General features: G+C 40.7%; 1 protein-coding gene across 6 annotated transcripts in view; it reads left to right on the top strand.

Annotated features, from left to right (window-relative positions):
* Positions 1-2,442: 2,442 nt before the first annotated feature.
* sorbs1 (sorbin and SH3 domain containing 1) overlaps positions 2,443-19,339 on the top strand; it is a 56,906-nt gene continuing 40,009 nt past the window's right edge. For 5 of the 6 annotated variants that reach the window (XM_086165496.1, XM_086165523.1, XM_086165514.1 and 2 more), the window contains exon 1: positions 2,460-2,575. The gene's annotated coding sequence lies outside the window, so the exon portion shown is untranslated. Of the gene's footprint in view, positions 2,576-19,339 lie in introns of all 6 variants that reach the window. The other variant, XM_086165544.1, reaches the window with a different exon arrangement.

The raw sequence follows: 19,339 nt of genomic DNA on the forward strand, positions 1-19,339 counted from the left end.
GATTTTTTGCTTTAAAGTATATTTATTTCATTAAAATTAAAATTAAAACAAAAGGCTTGCATCATTGAACACGTTTGGAGCCCATCTCTGATGTAAAGTTTTTTTTACATGTGTGGAAAATGAGTGATTATTCTGAAAATGTTTTTTTTTCCAGTTATGTTACATTTCATATAACCTCTCAGAATAACTGCATGGAATATCATAAAAGTTACCATTTTTGAAATGTTTGTTTTTCTTTCCACTTGAAATCTGGTGATTTATATCTCGAGAACTAAGCAATGTGGCCACTTGATGGCGCTCCATGTTCTGCTGCTCAACTATGAAGATGTCCTTGAAGATGTTCATTTTTTCCAAACTGATGTTTTTTCTCTATTATATACAGTTGTTTGACAATATTAAAGATGACCTGTCAGTTTAGATTTTAAAGGACAGGCAATCTAGAAATTCAGTTTAAATGTTCAAAGTAAAACAGTTCTGACAAGTAGACTGGCAGAAGGATATGTGTGTGTGTGTGTGTGTGTGTGTGTGTGTGTGTGTGTGTGTGTGTGTGTGTGTGTGTGTGTGTGTGTGTGTGTGTGTGTGTGCGTGTGTGTGTGTGTGTGTGTGTGTGTGTGTGTGCGTGTGTGCGTGTGCGCGTGCGCGCGCGTGCGCGCGTGTGTATGTGCGTGTGCGTGTGTGTGCTGTAATGAAGAATCATTCAGGGATATGGTGACAGAATGTTATATTAACGGGATTGCATAATTAATCATTGTTGCCTATACAGTTTTTTGGATGTTAATTTAAAATATAAACAAAATTACATTCTTAAAACATACTTTTGTGCCTTGGGGATAAATGTAACGAGATCATGAACAAATGAATGAAAATTAAGTTCCGAGCACAGCTTTAAATGATTTAAACCACTCAGTTATTGGTGTCATAATCAACTGGACAAAACCCACAACAATCTGAAAAGAAAACTCGTAGTAAAGTCAACATTTTATGAACATGACATTTCACAGACCCAACTTTGCAGAGTACAAATGATATTTGCCAAAACAAAGTGTAACTTCAAAAAAAGATGACAGATTAGATTAGATTAGATTAGATTAGATTCAACTTTATTGTCATTACATATTTTCAAGTGCATTGCAATGGAATGCATAGCTATCATGCATGATAGGTAAATTAACATTATGTCATCCAGGGTGTACCCTACCTCTTGCCCGATGACAGCTGGGATAGACTCCAGTATCCCCCTGAGTGCAGGATAAGTGTCAGAAGATGGATGGATGGATTATGACATGGTAATGTTAATGGACTTGTCAATAATATACAGGTGATTCACAGACTAGGTACTATGTATATATTATACAGATGTGTATGTTCATTTCATGTGTTAGGCTATAGGTGGGAACTATGAAAATATTTACAAAAGGAAATGTACAGATGTTAAGTTATGCCATAGAAAAATACAGTTGAAAGGGAGATTAAATAGCGCATAAATGAATATAGACAATAATGTCTAGGTTTACTAATCTAGTGTGGTATAAAGCACAGAGATGTTATTAAGCTTGTTCAGGGAGTAGGTCTCCATGGCTATCGGGATGGAGGTGGTAGGTTCTGGTCTGTGATGGCCTGGAAGCCTTGTCACATACATCTGGGGTCGGAGATGGAAAAGTGACCCTCTATCTTGACTTTGTGGCAGTGGTGGGCCTTTTTCATGCCCCCTCCTCAGATTTGCCCTGGATATGTTGTAGGCCTGTGCATCACCTGTTCTGAGTGCAGTACTACAGGCCTTTAGCAAAATCTGCATCTCCCTGTTCATCCATGGGTTCTGATTAGGATATGTGGTGATCTGCTTCCTTTATGTGACACTATTGATGGTGGTGGTGCTAGAATCCAGAACAGGGGTAGTACAGTATAGCTGTCGATGTCCGTATGTGAGGCACAGGTGGTCTGGGGAGAAAACGCACACTAGTCTGTGTGTTGTAGTGGAGTGTAGTTTGTTCATACTTTGATGGTCCTCACCGATGGCCTGACATGGTTGATGAGGGCTGAATATTTGAAACAAAGGTGGTCTGATTGTCCTAGGTGGGGGGTTGTGTTGTAAACACCAGCCATATTTGTGTTAATATGGTCCATGGTATTTTTTTCTTCTGGTGTTGCAGGGAAATTGCTGGTGGATATTGGGAAGCACTGACCTTATGTTTTAGTGTTTATAATAATCTGCAATAATAAATGCCGCAAAAAAAAAAGAATTTTAATTATAAAAGTAATTCAGGAAAAAACAAAGGATGAAAAAAAATATAGACGAATCAGAAGACATAACGACCTTTCCAAAAAATGGACCGCTGTTGTATTTAAGCACAAGCTTTTATTTTGAAGCCCCCCCCCCCCCCCTCCATCGGGCCGCCCCCTCCTGTGCTCACGCTACTAGGGCCGGTTGGGTGACTGTGTGTCCCTGTGTCTGCGTGTGCGCAAGTGTTTGTGCTCGTGCGTATGCAGATCGTTGGCAGGACAGGGTTGAAGAGCAGACTTCGTCGTAGAGTCAAGAGTGTCTACAGCTGCGACCACAACATTGAATCACGCACAGGTACGCCTGTTCCTCCATCGCTTCATATCTCCTTAGTTATTCTGAAGTTATTGTGCTTTTGTTGTTAATTTCACACCATACCTATATTTACTTATACATTGGCACCCTGGCAGCTGTCTGTATGTGTATGCAGCATGATGCTCCATCAGTGGCACATTTCTAATCAATCAAACAACCACTTAGAAGTGAATACGGCAGACTCTATCCAGCCTGTGTGCGCCCGTTGGTCGATATTTCCCCCCACGTCGCAGACCGCAGTATATGGCCACCCTGCTGCGGGACGGTCTCTGCAGTCGAGACATGGGCGCTGCGCTCTGGATGCCCAGGACAAAAATTACAGCCTGAAGTTTCCATGCCATTCTGGAATATATCGTGTTCAGTGCATTCTGGTCCTTAGAGTGATACCCCTGAAGTTGCGTTTGTCACTGTGGGCATCAGGCTGCCCCCTGTCCTTCGACAACATGTACTTAATGGAATGCATACACTGCGGCACGGAGCTCCCTGGTACTACTGACAGTGTGCTGACCGCCCTTCAAAAATCCAGTTTTAAGGGGAAATATTATCGCTTTATTTGTTCTGTTCTAGAAGACTCTGGACTTCGAAAACCTCAAAGCCCGACCAGTGTTGAATTGACAAAAAGTTAACTATAATTCTATTTGCACAAACCTGTTCTTTTTATGAAGAAAGTATCTTTAATGTTAGGTCAAAAATCGAATCAGTGTGCATAGCCATTGAGGTTTTTGTAAGTTAATAAGGGATAAACATGTTTTCATATTGTAACTGTATCTAACTAGTGAAGTTAATTTTTGTGATTCTAAACCCGATAGTTGACATGACAACATTGTCAATGTCACACAGGGGAAGCAAGTGCACTTTAGAATCCTGGATAATAGATTTTTTTCAAACAAGAAAAAAAACATATATTTCTTTATCACATCATCACAAACACGTTTAGCTGCTTGATGCGCTTGTAATCACAGAACACTCATATTAAACCTTGATATGAATGCCTTTGTTTATATTTAATGCTGTATTCTTGTAGAAATAAGACATTTCTACTTTTGACTTGAGTTTTTGAAGAACTCATTCAACATTCCTTGTCCATGGTCTTTTATTGTGAATGCACTCGGAAATGTAAATTTATAAGTGTAAATATTAACTATACATGAAAGATATATGTATATATAGAATACAACTGCCCTTTTCTACCATTTCAGCGTGCTCTTAGACTATTAAGGAAACCAATGTTCTTCTGTGCCTTTCAGCTTTTCCATTCAGGAGTCACCATAGCGAATTGACCTCCTCTATCTAACCCTATTTTCTGTATCTTCTTCTCTCACATTGAACTTCTTGTCCTCTTTTACTTCTTCCATAAATAGTCTCTTTGGTCTTCATCAAGGCCTCCTGCCTGGCAGTTCCATCTCCAGTGTCCTTCTACCAATGTATTCACGATCCATCCTCTGTATATGACCAAACCATCTCAGCCAGGCCTCACTGACCGAATGTCCAAAACATGTAACATGTGCTGTTCCTGTAATAGAACCATTCCTGATCCTATCCATCCTCGTTACCCCTAAAGAGAACCTCAACATCTTCATCTCCAGCTATACTTCCTGTCATTTTGTCAGTGCCAGTGTCTCTTAACCATATAACATTGCAGATCTCGCCACTGTCTTATATACCCTTCCTTTCATTCTGGCTGATACTCTTTTATCACATTACCCTTGACACTTTTCTTAGCTGTTTCAGCCTGCTTGAATCTGCTTGATTTCTCCTCTTTCTTTATCTCTACTCTTTGTAACCTTACCACTCCACTTGTGTTTCTCTGATTCACACATGTATTCTGTCTTGTTGCAACTAGCCTTCCTTCTTCTCATTTCCAGAGCATACCTCCATCTCTCAACATTTTCCTCCACCTGCTCCCTGCCCTCACCATAAATGACAATGTCATTTGCAACATTAGGGTCCATGTACATTCTGTCTAATCTTATGTATCAGCTTGTCCATCACCACAGCAAACAAGAAGGGGCTCAGAGCTGATTCCTGATGTAGTCCCACCTCTACCTTGAATTTCTCTGTCATACCACAGCACATCTCACCACTGTCACACAACTTGTATATGTCTTGTACCATTCTATTATACTGTAGCGTTTCAGTCAGGGAAATACCCGGGTGATGGTTAAATGTCTGTTTACTGAGCAATAGCTGTTGTTGGCCACAGCGGTGCCACGCGAGCCTGCAAAACAACTAACTGTTCCCACTCAGTTCCAGGCAAAAAAAAAAACAGAATTCATTGCACCCCAAACTACACCCACATAATTCCCAGTAATGCCAAAACTATACAGAAAACAAGCATCAACATAAACCCCAACATTCGTTACTCGCTACACTTTCCCCCCCATAGTGGAGTCCTCAATCCTGAGGACAAAGTCTCTGAACCTCGGCGGCATATGTCTTCTCCTTGGTCGTCCTCTTGGCGTGGTATCTTGTGGCCAGGTCGTTTTCTCAACCGGATGTGTGGACGGTCCCAGGTCCCTTTGTGCACAAGTCATAATTCTGTTTCTGCCACACGCCCGCAACCTGCATTTGCCTCCGGGGGAAAGCGTGCGCTGGATCCAAGAAATCCTGCAGCTGCTTTGCATAGGCCGGATTAGCGAGGACTGGTGGTGCATCCAGAGCCCTTCCAAAGGCCAACTTTGCTGGTTTTCTCAACTCCCTGCCCAACAAGAGCAGGCATTTGCAGTGTGTTGGGCATCTGCGCATATACCCGCCGTGTCAGCCCCTCAATATAATTTGCCAGGGCCCTAAGTGACTCCCCTAGGCGTCTCTGACGTCCGTGTAGCTCCTATCTCAAGAGCTCTGAACGAAAACACTGTCCAAATCACCACCCTAGCGCACTTGTAAGCGAGCTATGATTAGCTCTCTCACTCGGGTCCTGAAGCAGCAGGCAAGACAAAGCATCATCCATCAGACAAAAGGCGAGCTGGAGGGCTTTTTGCTCATCAACCCGGCCACTTGCATGGGCTAACAATTGGAACTGAGCATGGAAAGCATCCCAGTACGATTTTCCAGCGTATTTAGGAGTCTATATCTCCAGTGCTTTCCATCCATGGGCGCCGCCATCTTTTTTTACATCCTTGCCAGATACATTGCCTGATGTCATCGTTGTGCAGGGAAAACACTCTTTGCTAACCTTTTCTACCCCCCCAGCAGCTGCTGAGCAGGGCTCTTCATAGAGCGCTGATTCACTTTTCACTATGGCATGTTTCTGACGCAGAGTGTCAAACTGTCCTCTCCCCCCCGATGTAGAGCAGCATACCCTTCTTCCTCCTCCTCCATCATGATATGCACCGCACAATCAATCACACAGTCAGAACACTGTGCCAGAGAGGATAGCTTTTCTTCCACCAGACGAACTGATTGAACAGTAAGTATACTTCTGACACCAGTTGTAGCATTCTCGCCAGGGAGACAACCGGGTGACGGTAAAATGTCTGTTTAATGAGCAATAGCAGTTGTTGGCCACAGCTGCGCCACACGAGCCTGCAATACAACTAACTGTTCCTGCTCAATTCCTGCTCTGCAACCCCAAAATCACACAGAAAACAAGCATCAACATAAACCCCAACATTTGTGAATCGCTACAATATTTCTCTGTCACTCCAGACATCCTCATACTGGAGCATAGTTTCACCACTCTGCTTTTTCGAGATCAACAAGTAACAATGCAGCTCCCTCTGACCATATCTGTACTTCTCTACCAGTATTCTTAAGGCAATTACTGCATCTGTAGCACTCTTTCTAAGCATGAAACCAATTTCTGCTCACTTTTCCTCTCAGTCTAGTTTCAGTCTAGTTTCAACGTCTTTTTCCCATAGCTTGTGTGTCTCATCAACTTTATCCCTCTATAGTTACAGCCATTTTGCACATCCCCCTTATTCTTAAAGTTGGGTACCATCGCACTTCTTCTCCATTTTTCGGACATCCTCTCTCTCTTTAAGAGCATGTTGAATAATCAAGCCAGAACTCTACTGCTGCCTCTCCTGGGCACTCCCATACCTACACAGGACCAACTGCCTTTCCACTCTTCAATGCTTTCCTCACTTCACTTTTCTGCTAATTTTTCCTCATTCATCAGCTCTTGAAAGTACCATTACCATCTTCCCATCACTCTTGTAGCATCTGTCAATACATTTCCCACTCCATCCTTAATCACTCGACCTGCTGTACATCCTTTCCATCTCTATTTCTGTTTTGCCAACCTGTATAAATCACTCTCTCTCCTTACTGTCTAATCGAGCATACAAGTCACTGTATGCCCTCTATCTTTACCTTACACTGTATCTCCCTGTACTCCTGCCTGTTCTCTCCAGTCCTCTCAATGTCCCACTTCTTTGCTAACAGCTCTCTCTGTATATACTCCTGCACTTCCTCATTCCACCAACAAGTCTCTTTATCTACTTTCCCTCCAGATGATACACCAAGTACTCTCTTACCTGTCTCCCTGATCACATTAGCTGTAGTTGTTCAGTCATTTGGGAGCTCTCCCTGACCACCCAGAGCCATCCTACAAACCTCCGTCTTATGCTGTCTGGCTGAGCTCTCACCTACAACTACTTTGCAGTCACCGATCTCTTTCGGGTTACCTTGTCTATACAAGAGGTAGTCTACCTGCCTGCTCTTACCTCCATTCTTATAAGTTACCCTATGTTCCTGTCTTCTCTGGAAAAAAGTATTCTCCACAGCCATTTCCAAGTCTACCATCATCTCTCCCTCTGCATTCCTATCCTGGATACTAAACCTGTCCATCACTTTTTCATCACCTCTGTTGCCTGCACCAGCATGTCCATTGAAGTCTGCACCAATTACCACTTTCATCTCTCGGGACATTCTGCATCTCTTCATCTAACTAATTCCAGAACTTCTTCTCTTCTAACTCACATCTCAACAGCAGGGCATAGCCACTACCAACATTGAGCATCACACCTTCAGTTTCCAATTTCAGACTCGTTTATCTGACATTCTTTTCATCTCCTGAACATTCCTTCCAAACTCCTCATTCAAGATAACTCCTACTCTATTTCTCTTCCTATCAGTACCATTATCGTACAAATTAAAAACCTGCTCCAAAGCTTCTAGCCTTACTTTTCTAGCCTTACTTTTCCACCTGGTCTCCTGGGCACACAGTATATCCACCTTCCTTCCCTGCATGTTGTCAACCAACTCTCTAGCTTTTCCTGACGTCATCCAAATATTCAAAGTACCTACTCTAAGTCACAGACACTTGTTTTAGAAAGTGTCAGGAGTGCTATGTGATATAAGACTATTGGCTGGAATAAAACGTGTAGCTCAATGGTAGTGTGCATGCTATGCATGTTTGAGGTCCTGGGTTCAATCCCCGGCATCTCATCTGTAAGTCGTTTTGGATAAAACCGTCTGCCAAATGACTGTATTCTCAGTGTCAGGAGTACTATGTGATAGAAGACTATCGGCCAGAATGAAAGGAAAGGTGTACAAGACAGCGATGAGACCAGCGATGCCGAATGGACAAGAGACATTTACAATGACCAAAAGACAGGCGGCAGAGCTGGAGGTCGCAGAGATGAAGATGTTGAGGTCACTCTTTGGGAGTGACCAGGATTGATAAGATCAGGAATGAGTCCATCAGAGGAACACCGTGTTAGATGTTTTGGAGAGAAGGTCAGAGAGTCAGACTGATACGGTTCGGTCATGTACAGAGAAGGGATAGTTAATATATTGGTAGGCGGATGCTGGAATTGGAGCTGCCAGGCAGGAGGTCTAGAGGAAGACCAAAGAGAAGATTTATGGACGTAGTGAGAGATGAGATGAGATGAGAACAACTTTATTTATCCCCAAGGAAATTTTTGTGCCAGAGTTTCAAGCAAAAACATAACAATAATAGATAATAGTAGGAAGGAGGGAGAATAAGAAATACAATAAAATATAAATTGTCAAGGTTAAGGTCAAAGGTGTTTTAAGGTCTTAAGTACAAAGATTTGAGGATATGAAGGTAGTTGGTGTGAGAGAGGAGGATACAGAGATTAGAGTTAGATTGAGAAGGGTGATTCCATGTGGTGATCCCTGAAGGGAAAAGCCAAAAGGAGAAGATATAAATGTGTGTGTGTATATGTTGTGTATATACTGTATACACTATATGGCCAAAAGTATTCGCTCACTTGCCTTGACTCGCACACTCAATTGACATCCAATCCCTAATCCATTAGGGTCCAATATGAAGTTGGTCCACCCTTTGCACCTGTTACAGCTTCAACTCTTCAGGGAAGGCTGTCCACAAGGTTCAGGAGTTTGTTTATGGGAATTTTTGACCAGTCTTCCCGAAGTACATTTGTGATGTCACACACTGATGTTGGATGAGAAGGTCTGGCTCTCAGTGTCCGCTCTAATTCATTCGAAAGGTGTTCTATCGGGTTGAGGTTAGGACTGTCTAGGCCAGTCAAGTTCATCCACACCAGACTCTGTCATCCATGTACGTATGGACCTTGCTTTGTGCACTGGTGCATAGTCATGTTGGAAAAGGAAGGGGCCAGCTCCAAACTGTTCCCACACATTGGGAGCATGGAATTATCCAAAATGTCTTGGTATGCTGAAGCTTTCAGAGTTCCTTTCACTGGAAATAAGGGCCAAGCCCAGCTCCTGAAAAACAGCCCTACACCGTAATCCCCTCTCCACCAAACTTCACACTTGGTACAGTGCAGTCATACAAGTACTGTTCTCCTTGCTACCGCCAAACCCAGACTCGTCCATCAGATTGCCAGATGGAGAAGTGTGATTCTTTACTCCAGAGAATGCGTCTCCACTGCTCTAGAGTCCAGTGGCGGCATGCTTTAAACCACTGCATCTGACACTTTGCATTGCACCTGGTGATGTGTGACCTGGATGCAGCTGCTCGGCCAAGGACACCTATTCTATGAAGCTTTCCGTGCACTGTTCTTGAGCGAATCGAAGGTTGAAGTTTAAGTTTCGTCTGTTGCGATTGACTCTGCAGTAAGTTGGTGACCTCTTCACACTATGCACCTCTGCATCCACTGACCCCGTTCTGTCAGCTTACGTGGCCTACCACTTTGGTCAAGTTGCTGTTGTTCCCAAACACTTCCATGTTTTTATCATACAGCTGACAGTTGACTGTAGAATATTCAGGAAATTTCACAACTGGATTTGTTGCACAGGTGGCATCCTATCACAGTTCCACGCTGGAATTCATTGAGTCCCTAAGAGCTACCCATTCTTTCACAAATGTTTGTAAAGAAAAACAGCCTGCAAGTCTAGGTGCTTGATTTTATACACCTGTGGCCATGGAAGTGATTGTAACACCTAATTCCAATTATTTGGATAAGTGAGCAAATTTGGCCATAGTGTATATGTCTGTGCGTATACAGTCATGCACGTACGCACACACGCACATACACACACACACAAACACACACACACACAAAAAATGAAAATAAAAGAAGAAAATAAAACTAAAAATAAATAAAAATAAACATATATGTGTGTGTGCGTGTGCGTGTGCGTGTGCGTGTGTGTGTGTGTGCGTACGTGTGTGTGCGTGCGTGCGTGTATGTGTGTTCATTTTTATTTATTATTTTATTTTGTGAATGTTATCATGTGTTGTATTATTGCAAACCATCCATGCATGGTCGGATGGTAACTTGCTGCAGCTATTGACATAGTAGCCCTGAATTATCGGTATATTTCTCAACATTCTCAGCATTTATCAACATGCCCTTCAAAGTATCCAATACAAACAAGTTAAATAAATAGTCCCCCCTTTTACAGGAGTTTGTCCATTGTCATTGAAGCAATGCACTTTAAAATACTAAAAACTGAGATGCAATTTAATTTATTGTTTATTTACAGATAAAGTTTCTCAAAAGGATTTTCTTTATGGCTATGACTATCTTTTTGACTATCAATTTACTGAATTTCTTATGATTTTTATTTCTTCTATAATTTCATTATAAATTGTTAGAATTTAATCAAAAAAATATAAATCAGTTTCAAAACATCAATTTACCTGACATTTTTGAAGAATCTGAAAAACATTTATCGTGATGCAGCGGTTCGCACTCCTGCATCATAGCGAGGTCTCTCGTGAATTGTGACAAGGGGGTTTTCTGTATTCTTGCCTGCAGGAAAACCTGCCCTTGCCTGCAGGTTTTCCTTCCACAGTCCCAAAACATGTATTAGGTTCATTGGAGATCCCAAATTTCCAAGATATAAATGGTTGTACAGATATGCCTGTATACGTGGCCCTGTGGATTGACTGGTGACCATTCCAGGGTGTCCCCCGCCTAATCCCAGGTGCAGGGTAAGTGGCACAAATAATAAATGGATCTTAGACCAAATGTCTGGGTGCCATAATTATTTGGATCAATATGATACCCCTACAGCCCAGCTCAACACTCAGTCTGTCTTTTCTTTCACAATTTCGTTAAAATCATTTTTCCGTCAATGTATACGATCTGTGTAACATGACACGAAACAAACTTGATAAAATATTAACCCCAACACAAATAATTCATCACATCTGTCTTTTAGAGGACAGTTAGAAAGCCGTCAGGCTGATTCTCTAAGAACTGCATGTTTTGGGTGTTCTTTTTGGTGATGTAAATATCACACTCTCTTCTATGCTTCTTATCACTTATTATGTATTTGACATAGTAAACACAGATAGCGTCCGGATAGTATTTACTCAGAGGGAACAGGACGTATATACGCCCAATATGTGTTAGCATTTGTGTGACCAGCTCAAACTCAAACACTTATTGGTAACACTATGTTTAAGCCCCGGAGGCATAGTTTGCGTCTCTGCGCACTGTTAAAACCACATGACAAGCTTTTCAGGTTCTAGGTATTGACTCACAATTTGAGCAAAAGCAAGTTAAGCCGATGCCCGCTTTCCTTTATGTCACCGGAGCTGTGTGTAAACACAAGGAAGCCTTGGGTGATAGAGTGATAAATTATATACCCAGCAGCTCAGCCCTGGGGCCAGAGCATCACCAACTGCAGCTCGGACTTTTCATGTCGTTGTTAAACAGATAAAACTGTATGAACTACATTTTGGACATATAATATTCAGATGACACTTTCAGAACACTGTAATATATTAATAGGTATGCGAGTACCTGTAGTATGAAGGAACACATATCTCTACATTTGATTATTTCATTTCGAAGGTCATCGGAGGTCATCGGAATTCACATCTGAGAAGCCTCTCCCCACCATCTAGACATAAAAAAATCTAACCAAGTATCTCTGATTTGACTTGTTATTCTGAGACATTCTTCTCTTCTTACCCATACTGATTTGTTAATGGTTTCCAGTTAGTTTTAATTTTATTCGCATTTTTAGTTAATTTCCTTACAAAAATAGGAAATTAGCATTTATAGCTGTTTCAGCATTAAAAACAGTGGTTACATTTAGTTTAATCCAAGTGTCAGTGTATTGACAAGGTTGGACCTTTAAAGTGTTGGTCTGTTGGCTGTTGTCATCATTTTGGAAGCAGTGATTATAACTAGTGTTTTATAACCAGCATGACAAGCATTTGCCTTGGCTCTGCTTCTTTAAATTCAACATAGTTATTTAATCAAACTTTTCAGTGCAACATTTCAGAGCAGCGCTCACAAAAATAAATGGTATTACTTGTCAAATGCACGTGACTGGAAGAGTCTCCACGGATTTTTTTTTTGGAAATTATTTCAGCAGATTTTTTGAACAGGAATAAGAGATGCAATGTTCAAGTAACATTACCAGTCTGCTGTCATTTTATTGTCATTCTCATTGGCTTTCGCTCATTAATTCACCTTTACATATTCCCCGCATCTGTTGGTGTTCCCAGATACTAACAGATGCATTTCCAGTCACTGCATTCAGAAGCTTTTCACAAATACTTTAACAAAATCAACCAGTTTGGCCTCAATATTTCAATAATAAGAATTTTTTTAAAACTGTTTGGTTCTGTAATTTTTTTCTTGCTACCGCTTTCTAGCATCTCACACATTTTTCAGGTTCTAATGCTTTCCATGCTTGATTATTTATTGGATTTAAAATATAAAGTATTTATTACACAGCATTCATCGGTAATCGTAAAGTCATATTGCGATCTTGTTCACCGTATTAAATGCATATGTATATTTTAGCGATCACATAATTTAAGTAGGAATACATGTTTGCGTTGAATTTCTTCCTCACATCTGTCAAAGCATTGAAGAGAAAAATGACTGCTGTCTTCTCTTGGGTCAATGAATGGCTTTGGATCAGGGTGGATATTTCAGCCAGACACCAGGTTTTTGTTTTCACTCCATGTTAATGTTACAACAGGTTGCTTAGCAACCCACCCTCCCAACCCCCTGCCCATTTTCTCTATCTGCTGCCATTGGCTAAAGCGTATGGTGAAGTGAAGTGCTACACTTTGGCTTCTTAGTGTCTGTGGTAGCCCCCGCATAATGAACGCTTGTAAACAAGGCAGTGAAAAGACAATTTATGCTTCAGTGATACATTTAAACAGCACATCCACTGCGGCCCCATTTCTCTGGCCTGGCTGTCGGCTGTGTCTCATGTCATGAAGGGATGGAAAACAAGAGTATCAAATCAGACGCCGGCAGATTTCTCAGCATAAGAATCAGCAGGAGGCCTTACTCTTCATTGCAAAAGTCAAGACAGATTAGCCAGTAATGTATACATTCCCTGAGTAAAACAAAGCAATGAACAATTTAGTTCAAAAAAGAGCAAATTGGGTTGAGACAGTTCTGTCCTGTGGAAAATATGGAGTCAGTAGAGTGATGTGTGCAGTCACCTGTGAATCCCAGCTGTTATTGAGAGTGTCTGTGTATGGTTGTGACTAGACAAGTCAGACTAGGCCTGTGTTCCTGAAATAGACTGTTGATAGAGACCTAGTGGAGTCCCAGTGCAAGCTCATTGCACACGAGGATACATTCATAGCACTTAAAATTGCTGGATTATCACATAGCTGTTTATATTCGCATTTAGATGCCATATCCTATGACTCAATTATCAAGTATCACAGGAGGTGCACACAGGAGGTGCGCATAGAGTTATATTAGGGAACACACTCAGAGGCTTCATTCCGTGCTGGAGTCAAAACATCCAGCAGAGATGAGGAAACACTTTGAGGTCGCTCTCAGACAGTAATTTGAATTGTCATTGCACTTTACCTAATGGCAGCGTGTTCTATGAACCAAGCCAGCAGTAATCTATTATGAATAGCTGAGCTTGTTATCCAGTGATGACTCACAACATTTGTCTCTTTATTTTATCACATTATATGAAAGTCACACATCAGGATTACCAATTACTAGATTTAGAAATGCTCTGGAATGTTTTTTCCTCATGTATGTTTTGGCTATCTGTTTCGTTCGGTTATCTTTTGTCTGTCTATTCTATTTCTACTAGTGCTTTTCTTATTCAGTACTTTTTATTGTATTTGTCATTTTCCCCAGATGAACCTCTATAAGTATTTTTTCCTCCAGGGGAGAAAAAATACACTATATGTTGTGGTTACATAGTATTGAAAATGAACACAAGTATCTATTGCCTTTAGGGCTTTTTACTATGATGAACTAAAACTGCGTTCTGTTTGAACACAAAACAAATTCTAAACTTCACAAATTCCCCCGAAGAGACTCAGCAAAACCGTAAAATCAGAATATTCAGATGAGTGTTTGAATTTGTCTCAGAACTTTGATCCTAGTTTTGTTTCTTGGAGCTCAGCCAAGATCACTTGCTGTGAAGATGTATCACTGGGTAAACTGTTTGCTCAAAGGCATTCTTATTACACTGGCTCTAAAAGTATAGTAGACATGTTAAAAGCCACCTGGCTAACTAACTGTGTCAGTAACTATCGCTGACTCCTGAACCTCCTCGTGTGCTACACTGGTGGTCCCTGAGATCTGGATATGATATGACCACTGCCATTAACTGCCTTTCATGGATACATGGATGCATAAAATAAAAACATCATTCCATGATAGGACTGAGAGGACTTTTCAAAAAGTGATTTTTCACAGGGAAAAGACTGACTGGCACTGGACTCTTGGAGCAAATTCAATACTCAGTGATTAAAAAAAAAACGAAAGATTTTGACGAGTCTGTTTAGACTTATTTGTACTATTTGTACTGTCAGCAAAATGTGTTTAGCCCTTGAAAAATGAAAAAAAAAGTATGTGTTTTTAAAATGGTTCCAGTTTGCATTCTATTGATCACTGAACTTTATTCATATATAAGCATAATTGAAATAGAAGGACTTAACCGTGATACTATTGAGTCATCTCTCCCCAGTTTCATAACTAATGTGATCTCGTGTCAGAGATGTATATTTAACACACAAGAAATGTGTAAATAATGTATACCTTCACATTGTAAAAATTTGACTTTAAAATTACATAGATGTCAGACTACACATCATAGTGATGCTTATAACATGCGATGGAGTCTTCCCAGGAGGTCCTACCATTGACACCTCAGCCTACATTCAACAAATATCAACATATAAATAATGATGATGTGTAATTGGGAGGCTGCATTAAGTTATAACAAAGTAGCTTAAGCATTTGCAAATGGAATAGTGATATATATTTCACATTGGTCATGAAAGTGGTTTTCATCACTGATTTTGGCTATGAAATTGGCCGAAATGTCCTTTAAGTAGGATATTATTTTCTTAAAGATTAATTTAGTTTTCAAAATATTTGACTATCAGTGGCTCATTCTTACCTCTTATCTTAAATTGGCAGGTTATTAGATAAAGCTTAGAGAATTTGTTAATGCATCAAGTTACCGCACAGTGTTTTTTTAAGCTCCAGCCATTATCAGTATAATGTGTAATCTTGTTCTTAATTTGTAATATGTATCTTACATACATTTCCTTTTATGCTGGAGTTGTTTAAAATGAACTTCACATAGCTAGGGGGAGGAATGTATGGAATCCTGGGCTGGTGTCTTGCATGGATTCTGTTTATGGAAGATAGTCGGGTGGGTGGAGGGGGGAGGTAGGGGTCACCACAATTAGGAGGATTAGCTGTTGCTCTGAAGTCGCCTTTTCAAGCCATGTTTGGCGCTGTTTGGTGGGATCTGCGCACAGCACTGGATCACTTCTCCCTCCTCTGCCATTTGTTGACAAAGCAGAAGTTAAAGCAGCATTATGCAACAGCCCTTTCTCTCTGTCCATAATACAGCAGTCAGTGAGATGAGAACTCTTTTGTGTTATTATCGCTCACTTATTAGGCAACAAAGACACCCCTTGTATGAAACACATATTAGTTCAACTTGATGTCACCTTGGTTTTATTTAGATTTCAGAGGGCCAGTTAAAAATACTATAGACCCTGGTTCAGATGAAGTGGTTGTTGTAGTCTGTACATTGTTTACAGCCCGATATTTTGATATTATGAAATTATGAAATTATTCAGCAATTTTCTCTGTCTTCTGATGAGATGAAAGTAACCCCCAGTTAAAACTCACTTTGCTTTTGTGATTGATTTTACCCATCATCCTTTAAGTTATTTTATTAATTGACATATAATTCACTTAACAAACAGAGGTTGGAGTCTCTTTGCTTGCAAAACCTGAATACATAGGTTTTATTTGTAACATTTTTAAGAATATATATATTTGTATTCTTAATAGATAACAAACTCTATCTACTCTGTTTGCTTGTTCTAGTACATTCTTGGTCATAGCAAATCTATGGTACTTATATCCTGGATGTGTTGACACAAATTGCCATCCACCAGATTAGGCACATTTGGATCTTTACCTCAAAAAAATCTGTGATGAAACACTGATCATCTATTAAAATCAGCTTTTTTAAATCTCTTTTAAAAAACAATTTGTTCTACCAGGAGTCATCTGGTTGAAAAGTGAAGAGTCTTAATTGCTGAGTTGCGAATAAGGTAGAGAATATTTGAGAGAATAAAGAGAATTTGAATCAAACTCCAAAGGCCGAAACTTTGGATAGCCTTAGATGGAGTCAGAATTTGTTTGAAAATGTCTGCTTGTTATCACAGTAATTGTTATAAGCTTGGTTTTAAAGTGCTTGTTTGAGGCTTTGTGTGTCTCAACACATCAACTCCCAACATCAATGTGGCAGGAGTAGGGAAATGGCAACATGCTTAGCAGTATATTCATATTCCTTTGCCTATATCCTGTTTGTTTTTTTTACCTTGAGATTCACATGACAGTTTAACAATGGTTAATTTGGCTAATTTGATACAATAAAAAGTGATCAACTCAACCCAAGCCGAATGTCTTTCTAAGAGTTCAACACTGTCAGCTGTGAGAAGTAGCCTGTCCATGTCAAATGCCAGTGATAAAGCAACAGTGGTTTGTGTTTGACTCAAAAAGCTCTACCTATGGTGGTGCTAAAAGAAATTTTGGCCTACTTCCAAAGTCAGAAGGACTCGACCATTACAGACCAAATCCAAAATTGATTTCACACAACAATTTCTGATCTATAAAATATCACTCTGCTAATTTTGGAAACGTTTAAGCATGTCCGCTAATTAGTACGTGAACAATTGCAGACACTGGAGTACTTCAAAATTTACTCTAAAGTATTAAAATATCCTGGCCTGTTAAGTCATGCAGTAGCAGATTTCAGCTGTCCCTCTGGGCTACTCTGTCTTTCATCCACTGGCCCTGCTGCAGGATTTCCAGGGGGTGGGGGCCTCCATGTGGTCGTCTACACATTTGTTGAGTGGGTGCCACATACCCATTTGGCATGTGGTGACAGGGTCATCTGGACGCGCCTTTTGTCGAAAACAAACAGACCCCCTGCATGACATGGTTCAAGGTCAAAGCTGTGACTGTCCTGCTGGACCCTCAAAGCTCAAGGCAAACACCTCTGGAGGCTGTAAAGGGACCCTGACCTGTGTGTGACAGATAGCACATTTTGTTTTTAGAAAGTGCCCTTTGGGAATTGCAAGTTTTGGACAGGTATTTCAGTTACACCATTTGTGTTTATTTTATTATTTAAAGCGCTCTGTATCATTGTGTGAGTTCATGTGTGTCACATTTTATTGTAGTTTTGCATCGAGGCAGTAGCTTACATTTGTATTAGGGATAATTAGTTTCTTCTTTCATTCTCAAGAGAGACGAAAATTGGCAATAGTAGGGGCATCTGTCACATGCTTTATTACAAAACATCACACCTTTGTATAAAAATACATGGAAATACTGAAAAGTTGGTGAAGCAGATACAAATAGCTTACCAGAATATATGGGATGATTTATTTTTACTTCCAAAGAATTCCATTCGGGTAAATCGCAATTCTGTGGAAATTGAGATTCTGCTATCATGTCATCAGTCTTTGCCTGAAGGGCTCCTCTTGCTGGTCACATTGTTTTCTTCAGATGGATGGACCCAACTATGCTCTGATGCATCACTTCCTAAAAAGGCTAAGGGTGACCTCTACTTTCTGTGTTTATAAAGTGAGCTAAGCACTGTCTGCACTCTCGCCTCATCATCTATCATAAATGAGAGCTTTAAATACTCTTGTGTTTCTCTATTAACTGTCTCCTTCCCCTGTTTGGGTTCATCTGAGGATACAGCAAATGCGGACTTGGAGTAAGGAAATTCATACTTTGGAAACGCAATCATGGATGGGCCTGCTTTGGGAGGTTGCCTGCGGGAACATCTGCAGTGTGATGTACTTGTTGGCTTATTTAACACGTGATCCAGTCCTGGAAACGCTGCAGTGAGAATTTGGATGATAGTTTGATGCTGACAGAAAAGTATATTGAGGTTGTCTTATATGTATGGGTACATACAGGTATTAGTGCATTTGTGTGCATGTGTGTTTTTTATTTGTGCCTGCATACATGCATGTATGTGTGCCCTGACTCAGTAAGACCTTTTCTTTAAGTCTGAAAAGGGGACAGCTCCTAAATCAGTAGTGCTGGCCCTACAAAATGGTGGTGGGAGGGGCGGGGTCCACTGCACTTCTGGTTGCCTTGGTGTTTCTTCATGCTCTGCTGATGTCCCTCAGTTTAACAAACTGTATATATGCTCCCCCTTAGATTCAGAACCAGACCTCTTGTCTTTTAAAGGTCCAGAACAAACTCAAAAATTGCAAGACACACAAATTTGAGTTTGACAACATCACCAGTAGCACCTACAGGATATCACTGTTTGAACAGAAATAGCCAAGCATTAATTTACCTTCAAGTGATTAGCATCTCTATCCTCAGCATGTGTTTTAATTGATTTTACATGAAGCAGCTGTTGACATGCTTGTTTATCTTGTTTTCTAGCTTGATATTTATAGATATTATAGGTGAGTAACAGTGACAGAACACAGTCAAGAGAATGAGCTGAAATAGACAACCGCTCCCTGTCATTTTCCCTCCCTTTTCACTGTGAAAAAGGCAAAATATGGCATTTCATTTATATTTGAAGACGGTGAAATAAACATGAATTGGAACAGTAGAGCTTGGGCGGCACTGGCCCGTGTCTGCCCAAGCCTGCCTTGGGGGGGCAGTGTCTCCCTGTGCCAGTCCCAAGCCCGGATAAATGCAGAGGGTTGCGTCAGGAAGGGCATCCGGCATAAAACTTTTGCCAAAACCAAACATGCGAGTCAACCATAACCATATCATACCGGATCGATCGCGGACCGGGTTAACAATGACCACCATTGGTACTGATGACCTACAGGGTACTAGAGGAAATTGGGCTACTGTGGGTCGAAGAACAAGAACAAGAAGAAGA

Source organism: Fistularia commersonii, chromosome 2 (assembly GCF_037954325.1).
Source record: "Fistularia commersonii isolate RoL2024-O1a breed Wild chromosome 2, RoL_Fcom_v1.0, whole genome shotgun sequence".
Lineage (NCBI taxonomy): Eukaryota > Metazoa > Chordata > Actinopteri > Syngnathiformes > Fistulariidae > Fistularia > Fistularia commersonii.